Source organism: Lycium ferocissimum, unplaced genomic scaffold (genome assembly GCF_029784015.1).
Source record: "Lycium ferocissimum isolate CSIRO_LF1 unplaced genomic scaffold, AGI_CSIRO_Lferr_CH_V1 ctg14462, whole genome shotgun sequence".
Taxonomy (NCBI): domain Eukaryota; kingdom Viridiplantae; phylum Streptophyta; class Magnoliopsida; order Solanales; family Solanaceae; genus Lycium; species Lycium ferocissimum.
In genome coordinates, this window is record NW_026715470.1 from 1 (window position 1) to 11,879 (window position 11,879).

The window sequence follows — 11,879 nt, forward strand, 5'->3', positions numbered from 1 at the left end:
CCCCAGGAAACGGCCAAACCACCACACCCACACCGGTTTCATGCATCATAAAAACCCACGGGGGTTCCCTTTTATTCTCATCTTCTTTTAAATCAATTAAACATAAAAAGGGCAAAATTCTTACCTTTTCTTGAAATTCCGACTAGTCGCAAACGTGCTCCTTTCACCAAACTAATTATATCACTTTGGAGAGCGTCTTGCGTATTCTACAAATATGAGAAGAACAAGATTTTTGGATTAGAATCAAGGCTTGGAAAAAAAATTTCCTTTTTTCCTATGGGTTCGGCCGAATAGGCTGTTTGGTGATTGCTTTCTCCCTTTTTTTTTTTGCTTTGAGTTTCTTGAAACTTCTAAGGCATGCAATGATATATATCCAACTAAAGGTCATGTGAAAATCACATGACCACTTAATAAGGGGCTTGGGCCTAGCCTTGGCCGGCCACCCCCTAGGACTTGGGCCCAATTTTTCTTCCAATTTTTCTTGGCCCAATTCGTTTCAAAATCCCGTTTTGTAATTTAAAACAGATTTCCGAAATTCCAAATTTACCCAAACCTTCTCCGATGTCTTACACCAATAATTTCCCAAACAACATAGTCATATTGGCAAAGACCAAAATATTGCCTTATAACACACAAGTCACAATTATTTCAAAATTTTCCAAATAGGCGAAAACACGGGATATAACAGGTAGCATGGAACAAAAGAGGAATGAGAAGTAAAGGAAAGAGTGAGTAGGCCGTGCAACGATGCCAAGAGATTTCTAACTTTCGAAAGATAAGTGCCGAAGACGATGGACATCTAAAAACCATTAATGTATGAAGACCTCCTAAATAAATGGGGGAAGAACATATCGGACTTGCAAAGGAATTATGGCGCTCTCATGCTCCAGAAGGGGGAAATTTATTAGTTTGGAGCTAGAGTTCAAACGATCGCCGATACAAGGAAATCGAAGACACGTATACTTATGTTATGAGAGAATCGTAAGGGAGTAAGAATTTTCGTAGCCCTATGCTTTTGGGTTGTATGGTAAGATTTGAGGGATAAGCGTTAAAGAAAACGGTTGTAGAAAGCTAAAGGATTAGGCTCAGCAAGAGCCCAAGGATTTAGTTTGAATTCGAATCATGAGTTGCCATAAGTGTAGTTGTCTTTTGTGAAGGATGACGAAGGGTGCGGAACCATTTCGTATATACCTAACCATTATATTCACTAGCGACAAAGTCATATGAGTGAGCATTCGAATGTAAAGATGAATGGTGACGAAGATGTAAGGACTAATGACGCCGACCATTGAACCACAAGTGAGTCTTAGCACGGCATTTCACCCGCAGTCTGACGCGCAGACCGAGCGTACTATTCAGACACTAAGGAATATGTTACGGGCCTGCGTTATTGATTTAAGAGGCTGCTGAGATGATCATTTGCCGCTTGTGAGTTTGAATATAACAATACCTACCATTCTAGCATCCAGATAGCCGTATGAGGCTTTGTATATAGAAGTGTGTCACCGGTGGCTGGTTAATGAGATGGCGAAATTAAGTGGGTTGGTCTCCCGGTATGATTCAGCAAATTATTGATGAAGTTAAGCTTATTCAGGAAAGGCTCTTAGCAGCCAGAGTCGACGGAAGCCATATGCCGATAAGCGACGTCGACACTTAGAGTTCCAATTGTCGATTGAGTATTTAGGGAAGTGTCACCCATGAAGGGTGTTTAGGCGAGATTCGACAAAAAGGGAAAGCTTAGTCCGAGAAATATTGGGTCTTATCAGACTGTCCGTAAGATAGGCAAGGTTGCCTATGAATTAGATCTACCGTCTGATTTGGAAGCAGTGCATCCAGTCTGCCACATGTCAATGCTTCACAAATGTATAGGTGACTCTTCCAGAGTATTTCCCACAGATGATATCCAGATGACAGAGAAATTATCCTACGAGGAGCAGCCTTTGGTCATCTTTTGGATCGGCAGGTGAGAAGGTTGCATACCAAATACGTAGCTTCCGTTAAGGTATTGTGGCGGAACAATAACAGGGAATAGATGAAAATTGAGTATCCCTATGTATTTCCTATACCTTCAGATCGTCTGAACTCCTTAACGGGTTATGTTGATTAATGGACGAACCGTATGTGACAGCTATAAAAGAGACTTCCCCGAAATGCCTATAAGACCCTATAAGACTAGTTTAACATTCGAGGACGAATGTTCTAAAGGGGGGGAGGATGTTATACCCCGCATTTTGTACATTGGGACATTCCGAGTTAGTTGTGATAAGTTAAGGACAAGATTATTCCGGGATACAAGGTTGAGACTTTTGACCTTCGATTTTGTTTTAAGGCATAAGTTGCTTATGATTTTATTGGTATGGAATATTAAGGAAAATTTGGGGTTAAAAGTGAATTATTGGAAGTTAATTATTTCATGAAACAAGGCCACTTGGCCGTGTGGCACTTGGTGGTTCCCACCCATGGCTTGGCAAATTTTAGTTCATCCAAGCCATGTGTGGGCCATGGTACACTTGGATTAATAACATATGTGTATAATAGATGACCAAGCAAGTTATTTAGTCATCTTTTACAAGTCTAGAAGCTTGAAGAACTTGGAGAAAGAGAGAGGAGAATTCGGCCATGGCTGGCCGAATTTGACTCCTCCAAATTGAGCAAGAAAAATTATTTTCTTCTATGTTTTCAACTCATTGGAAGGTCCTAAACAACATGAAGTAGTTGTTGGAGCAAGCAAAGCCTTTGTTCTTGCAATTCTCAACTCTAGCCAAGTGAAGAACTAAGTGGAAAAGGTAAGGTTTTAATCCTTTTTTCATGTGTTATGGATGGTTCATGTGTGTTGTAGTGTGTGGAAGTGAATGAAATTCATGAAATATGGTATTTTGAAGTTGGGCCGTTTAGGTGTTGGTTGTGTTGGAGTGATGAACTAATTTTTATTTAGTATTTTTGGTTGTTGTTGTATGGATTCTATGATGAAAATGAAGGTTTAATGACTTAATTGGAAGTTGGAGTCGTTTGTAGGTTGTTAGAAGATAATGTGATTTTATTATAGTTTCTTGAATTTATGAGAATAATGTTGTTAACATGCGAATTATCGATGTAGTTTATGAATTTGAAAGAAAGAAATGTGTTGTTGTTGTCCCTATGGGAATTGGGAGGTTTCGGGTGGCATTGCACATTGGTTGGGCCGTTTGAATATTGTATGGATTGTTTGAAATGTTCTTGAGTTTTTTTCGAATGGTTGCGGTTGGTATTTGAATGTATGAGCATTGAAGTTGGCTTAATGGTATGTGGTGATTTGAATATAAATGGAATGTTGTCGAATTATGTAGAAAAGAGTTATTGACGTTAGAATGCATTTTGAATTAATTGTTAATGTTGTTAAATATTGTTGTTGGTATTGTTGTTGAAGATTTGGCCGAGTTGAATTCTCGGGGTTGTTGAGTTTACATGGGAAATGCTGCCCAAATTTTTGTAGATCAAGTGATAGCTTAGAATCGGATTCCTAAGTGCCTATGACTAATGTTTGGTGCCAATGATGTTATTGTAGATTTTGAGAAGCCGAGACGTAGGTTTTGACTAACATAGAAAGCGGACGAGGTATGTAAAGCCTAACCTTTCCTTCTTTTGGCATGTCTTAGTTGTAAATAGGCTATGATACGAGCCTCGAGGAAACTCTATTCTTGCGATCCGAGCATGCCTACGATTCTGTTATATCTTGTATTTTGTACGTTGGACATGCCGAGCTAGTCGTGAAAAGTTGAGGGCAAGACAATTTTGGAAGGCGAGGTTGAGATTTGTAATCTTCGATTTCGTTTTAATGCACAAGTCGCATATAAGTATTGGCATGGAATACTAAGGGCAAACTTGAAATTTGGAAATTATTATTATGTATGAATTCTTGGAGAGGTCAAGTGGCCGTGGGACCCACCCATGGTTGGCCAATATTTTCAAGCCATGAAATGGCACATGTGTTCATTTTATATGTGTAAGGCTAAATGTATATGTAGGCAAAGATGGCAAGGAAGAATTCATCTTTTATAATATTAGAAATTTCTAGAAAATTGGAGAAATTTGGAGGAAAAGAAAATAAAAGAAAAAAAAAGAGAAAAGGGGGCACATGGCCGGCCATGTGCCCATCTATACATATATATATGTGTGATGGTCAAGTAAAGACCACACTTCATCATTTTTTTGCTCTAGAAATTTCAAGAGAGAGAGAGGGAGAAAAACATGGGAGTTCGGCCAAGGGAGGGGCTGGCCGAAACTTGCCCCTCAAATTTGATCATGGAAAATTATTCTCCTTCTAGTTTTCTACTAATTGGAAGGCCCTCGTTAACGTGGAGTAGTTGTTGAAACAAGAAAATCGTTCGTTGTTGCCATAGGCACTTCTAGTCGAGAAGAGGAATTGGAGAGAAAAGGTAAGGTTCAATCTTCTTTGCATGCATTATGGATGTTTTTGAGCATGTTGTAATGTAAAGAAACGAATGAAATACATGGAATTACATATGTCGAAGTTGTGGCCGTGTGTATGAAGCTTGAGTGTAGGCATGATGAACTAACTTATTTAACATGTTTGGATTGTTGTGTTATGAATTCTATGATGCAAATGAAAGTTTGATGATTCAAATTGGGTTTACTTGGCATTGTAGTTGTTGTCGCTATGGAATATATGATGAAAACGAAAGTTTGATGACTCAAATTGAAGTTGTAATTGGTTGTGGGCTGATTTAGAACCTAAAGTGATTTTATTATGGTTTTTTGTTTTTATGGGAATAATGTTGTTAACGGATGGAATGATTGACATAGTGTATGAGTTTGAAAGAAAGAAATGCATTGTTGTCGTATTCATTAATTTGGAAGGTTTCGGGTAAGGTTGGATGTTTTGAGTTACTTGTCAACATTGTTATTATGATTGTTGGTATTGTTGTTGTTGGATTTGGCCGAGTTGAATTCTCGAGGTTGATGATTTATAGAGGAGATGCTGCCCAAATTTTTGTAGACAAAGCGTTAGTTGGGAATCGGATTCTTAAGTGCTTATGGCTAATGGTTGATATTTAATGACATGATTGTAGATCGTGAGAAGCCGAGGCATAAGTTTGGATTAGCTTAGGAAGCGGCCAAGGTATGTAAAGCTTGTCCTTCTTTTCTTTTGGCATGTCCTAGACGTAAGTAAGTTATGATATATTATGAGCTTTGGGGGTAACTCTATTCTGGAAATCCGAGCATGTTTACGAGTCCTAAATGCTTCTTGATATTGACATTCTCCATATGGGCGGATTATGGTCTTTATGATCGTCGTATGATTGGATTTTAAGGTTGCAAAAAGAATTTCTGTTCCTAAAAGACCCTATGTCTAAAATTGTCCGCAACTTTCATAAACGGAACCGGATTGCTATAATATGTTTGTAAAATGATCCTATAATGAATAATGCCCGTAACTTTCACCGGCGGGCTCGGATTAGCTTGACACATGTGTACGATCCTTCAGACGTTACTTGACATAGCTTATGACGATATCCGAAAGAACACGGAATGTGATTATGATCTCGACACACGAGCAGTGACCAGTTTACTTATCTGTTGAGTCTAAAAGATCATTTATGTGTATGTGTATGTGTGTATGTGACTTCTGCTTACTCTGCTCGTGCCTACTATGACATCTTTCACCGAGTCCCGGGCTGGGTACGTATTCGTGCACATGGTTATGATTATCTCACCGAGTCCCTCATTAGAGGGCCGGGTACGGTATGTATGTGATATTTCACCGAGTCCCGAAAGGGCCGGGTACGACCGAGTCCCGAAAGGGCCGGGTACGACCGAGTCCCTCGCTAGAGGGCCGGGTACCGTATATGATGACATGATGATGGCGCCAAAGACAAGATCCCATTCACCGAGTCCCTCACTAGAGGGTCGGGTACGATGTATATATATATATATATATATATATATATATATATATATATATATATGCATGCATGCATGATGATGATATGATTATGACATGATTCTACTCACCGAGTCCCTCACTAGAGGGCCGGGTACGGTATATATATGTACGATGATATGATGACATGATTATGAAATGATCTTACTTACCGCGTCCCTCACTGGAGGGCCGGGGCACGTTATACGCATACTTAATGGTTACACGATTTTGACATGCATGATATATATATCTTCAAAGGCAAGTCTCGTGATTTTCTGGCTACTACATTTGTTCTGGAACTCCTATTTCGGTCATGATCCTTCTTATTATGCTTTATGCTTTACATACTCAGTACATATTCTGTACTGACCCCCTTCCTTCGGAGGCTGCGTTTCATGCCACGCAGGTACACCCAGACGAGCCGAAGATGTTCCAGCTGGATTGGCGAGCTCCATTTCGTCCGGAGTGCTGCCGAGTCAGAGTATATGTGTGTTATGGTATTTGAAGATGTCAGAGACTTCGCAGACAGAGTCATGTGTATAGTATGTCAGTTGGTAAACGGCTCAGTAAGTCGGTGTGTTGTTATATATTATATTACGAATTTCATACGATTATAGATTCTATTTGACCTGAAGAAGATGAAAAAGCATGTTTGTTTTCCGAAAAAGTTTTATTACATAGTTGTGTTATGGCTGAGGGCCCAGTATGATTACGAGTACTACGAGAGTCAGCGGGTTCGCTCGGCCCTAAGTAAGGGTCGGGTGCCCATCACATCCTATCAGGCTAGGGTGTGACAGATTCTTATTCACTTCTTAATGTTGACATTTGTAATGTACTAGAATAATGGCCCTTATGTCTTTGGTATGAGTGGATTTCAAAGTTTGCATAAAAAGTTTTGTTCCTAAAAGGTTCTATGTCGAAAAAGGGCCGTAACTTTCGTAGACAGAACCGGATCGCCTCGATATGCTCGTAGAAGGCTTCGTAACGTATAATGACTATATCCTCCATAGGCGGGCTCGGATTGGGGTGACGCCCGTCCGTGGGTCCCGCGACTTTTCTTTTGTATAGTTCTAATGACTTTTGAAAGAACTTAGCATGACTATCGCCTTAACCCTCGAGCGTCGATTACTTACTTACCTATCGAGTTTGTAATGACGATTATGTTCTCGATTTCCATAAGCTACTTCATATGGTCTTGAAACGTATCCATGATTTCTAAAGTTATATTTGATATGTTCCCGAGTGACATTCGGGGGAAACTTGATTTGACTATTTTCTTGGTTTTAAATGATAGTTCGTTTTGACTACTTTATGGGGTTTTTGAAAATGTTTTAAACTACATATAGTTCCTCACGACTCTGCTCGTGCATATGGTTATTACATCCTTCGCCGAGTCCCGGGCCGGTTTTGTTATCGTGCGCACTATGTTATATTCCGGTGTTATGCTGTGTTACGGTTCACCGAGCTCCTCGCTAGAGGGCCGGGTTCCGTTTATATTTGGTGTTATCTTTGTGTTATGGCGTTATGCTGTGTTATGATGTTATGATGTGTGACGGGGATACGGAGATATGAAGCCTTCTGGTGTTATCTTTTGTGTTATAGCGCCAATGACGGGCGGGCGACCATATTCTAAGAGCCCCATGCATGATTTGTGTTTTAATGAGTAAGCATTTTGGTATTTTGGATATTGCGTTTACTTTACGTATCTCTTGTGCGATTATGATCCTATTCTTGTTTTTCACCTTTGCATACTCGGTACATATTAAAATCTTGACCCCCTTTCTTCGGGGCCGCGTTTCATCCGCGGTACGGATACTTATTTGGATAATCCACCGACTTAGGATTCTGTTCGTTTGTTTTGGAGCGCTCCTTGTTCGGGAGCCTATACTGCGGTCCAGTTACGTTATTGTGCATATGTATATGTTTATTCGGGGGTACGGCGGGGCACGTATGTGTCCGTCATATGATTTTGTTATGATTCTTAGAGGTGGCCGTAGACACATATGTGTGGGTTGTGAGTAGTCACCGTTCTACGTATACGGTTATGTGTCCGTGTGATTTGTGTTTTGGACGCCCCTCCCCCCCCCCCCACCTCCCGTGTTCGTGACGATAGCCTTGTTGGCTTATATGTGATATCATTGCTGAAAGTTGTGACAGCGATATGTATATATGTATTTGTGACGATTTGGGGCGACGTTTCACTTTTTTACGTACGTATACGATTTGGTTATATTACTATGATCACACTCGGTGATGTCCGACTTTTGTATATGCATATACGTTTTGCATGATACGTTTATGGTTAACGGGTGCGTATGGGTGCCCAGCTCGAGCACTAGTCACGGCCTACGGGGTTGGGTCGTGACAGTTAAGTTTCATGATTAGTTAAAGGTTCTCTAATGGTGAATGGAAGGATAGAACCCTAAAAGTTGCGAACCCTCAAATAAATGAATGGGTTATTGATTTTATTGTTGTTTAATCATCTAGGAGTATAGATAATCACTTCCTAGGATGAGAATTTCATTATTAAATGATGAGAATGATGTATTGAGACTTAGAGTTTCATAAAGATGGTAACTTTGGCCTAAAAACTGATTGAAAGGGGTGGAATTGAGTGGAATACCCATGAACGGCTAGGATATGATATTTGGAATTAATATTAGTATGATTTCACACTCAGTGATAGTTTATCCATTTGAAAAAGGGTAGAAGTAGTTGGGTTCTCTTCTCCAATTGTTGTTGTTGAGTAGATGATACATTACTTACTTAGAGTTATGATTTCTAGACTTTGAACGTTGTTAAGCTTTGCTAAATTGGAAAACATAATTGCATTGTTCCAGTTCGCCTTTGAGGTAGGTTACGGTCTAATTTAGTTAGACCTTGATTAGTTAATTGTATATGTTATGAAATTGATAGGAGAAGTATGATTAGGGCTTCGGACATAAGGTGTGGTTGGAAATTCCTTTACTTGATATCGGTTGATTGATTATGTGATTAACTATTACGATATGATAAAGAAGGAGTTAATGAATACAATGAATACTCTTCTTGTTGACTTGAAGTAATCCCTTATTCAGGTATTTGATGAATTGATTGTTGGGTCTTGATATGACTTCTGAGACGGTGACTTATGTTCCCTGATATTGATTTATTGATTGTTCACATTCCTTAATTGATTGTGGAATGGAAATATATTGTGATGAGAAAGATAATATAAATATGAAAAGGCACATTTGACAGGGGGTGAGGATGTGGCCTAGTTATGGGCTCGTGACATCTAGTGGTACATGGACACCATGGGTCCTACGAGTCATGGCTATTTGGGAAAACATTACCATTTAGCATGTGTGTACAAATATGTGACAGAGTTGAGATAATTTGTGAGTTACTATTGTGTTGATAATGGTATGGGTGGAGTTATTTTATTTGATTGTTGTTGTGTGGGCTGTTGTCACCCGACTAGGGGCAAAATACGCTAACCGAGCACGGTACTAACCCTTTCTTAACTCAATTAACAAACATTCATCTTTATACGAATACCTTAAATAGAGGATGCGCTTTTTCGTTAGAGATATAAAGATGAAGCTTTGTTTCAAAATACTTATAACATACACGCTGTACACATCATGGAACTACAACCCACATCTAGTACCTACGAGCCTCTGCGAATGACATATACAAAATACGCAAAACGGATCAACTAAGTAGCACCTCTAAGATGGAGTGCTGCGCCGGCGATGGCCTGCGGTGGACCGCCTCCCCGACTACCCGTGGGCATGAACACGGCGTCCAAAGAAAAGGACGTCGGTACGAATAATGTACCGAGTATGTAAGGCATACATCAATAAAATAAGATGTGATAAGAGAATGACATGACACAATGAATAACTAATCGCTTGCCTCTTGAGGCGGATTCATGCGTACATACTCATAAGCATTATATCATATGTTGCTACGGAACGTGTAGCCCGATCCATCGTCATCATATATATATATATAGTCATCATATACATCAAAAACTATGCCGTGGAACGTACGGCCCGATCCATCACCCATCCAGCCGCGTCGGGTATCCGCGTCGGGATATGAAAACATAACATGATATGCCAGCCGATCGGGTAGCTATGCGTCTATAGCGCCTCACCTTTTCCCCATTTCCCCCGAAAACATTTTTCATATCATATACATACATAATATACATAGCATGCACAAGAGCTCAAGGAAAAGCTATAGTTCTATCGGAGGGACGTAAGGTCGTAGCCCCCGACTATGTTATGGATTCATTATGGTCATCACGCCTACTTCGCCTTGAAGGAACAATCATAGTAAGGTGGGACTATCAATGAACGCTACGAATATGAACGACAACTCTTTTAAGGGAAGGTAAAAACGAGTACATAATCTTGTAAGAAGTCAATCCGTATGTCTTTGGGATTTTTTTTTTTTTGAAAACCTTGTCAGTATCCATGGATGAAATAAAAAGGGTTGATAAATAACTTGACATTCTTATGTCGTCATTGAAATCATGAACTCGGAGTCTTTGAGCATAAAATCATTCTCGTAAAAACATTAAGCTCATAACTTGAGACTTTTGGTCATAAAAATCATCATAACCTTCATCATTATAGAATATATCCTCAGCTTTGGCTTTGCCATTTCTATCGTAAAACGTGCTCGTTTCTGTTATCATGAAGGCTCACAAAATCGTACATCTTTGGTTTGAAGAACATGGCAATTTGGGAAACAACTATAGATTATTAGAATAGAAATTTATGCCTTGGAGACGTAAGCATTTAACTTATGAAAACGAGAGAGACATAGAAACATTTACGAAGCTATAGCCTAAGGATCATGCCTTGAAAGAAAAGGGACGGCCTTACATACCTTTGACGTTTACTATCCTTATTCTTTGCTCGTTCTTCCTTTAATGCGCTTACACATACCTTCAAGAGAATTCATGTCGTCGTTAGTTACGAATTTACAAGAACGGACCTCTATTTCTAAGGAAAATTGGGCAAGACCTCCTTTGTTTCTACTACGTTTCCCTTACTCTATTTCAGCTCCCAACATTCATAATAATCATCACAATATCGCTAACAACAATCATCATTCATTCATATGATTCGCATTTCATAATTCACCTCAATTATGACTAAAAATCCATCGTCGCATTCTTTCGTATCCAACACCCATTTCATGTTCTATAGGTCATTTGTAACACATCTATATCATTAACATATTCATTTCCATGATTCAACTCACTACTAATCATTAATGACAAAATTCATCCATTTAATGACCCATTTGTGGTGCTTTCTACAATCCATGAATCTCAACTTAAAAATACTTCAAATAGCATGTAAGGGTCATGAAACTTACCTTAAACAATAGAAGAACAAGCTTGGAGTGGTGATTCACCCTTAGCACCAAAACCCTAGTTCCTCTCTCCTTGGATTTCTTGACTTGGATGACTTTTAATGGGTTTCCTTCACTTGATTCTCTTGCTTTCTTGTTGTTGATCTTGGATTTCTATGGTTTTCTCATGGGAGAATATTAGAGAGAGTTCTAGAGGTTTTCTTGGTCACAAAATGATGAAAAATGAGATTTTGGACGAATTGGATCTATTTAAAGTGAACCAGAAAAATTCTAAACGTGCATGACACGCGACACTACACGCGAGTCGCATGTCACCCCCGCGAGTCGCACCTCGCGTCGCAAGTCTCTGCCGTGAGAGGAGTTCTGTCGGGCACAACACGCGACACGACATGCGACCGCATGTCACACATGCGAGTCGCACTCGTGTCGCGTATGGTGCCAGAACTACCACCGGCACGACCGCGATGGCCGCCGTCGCTCGCACCCGCGATTCGCATGTCACACATGCGAGTCGCATACGGTGTCGCATAAGGTGACGAGAGAGGTAATTTGCTTCTACGTTTGTTGAAGAATGGCCTAT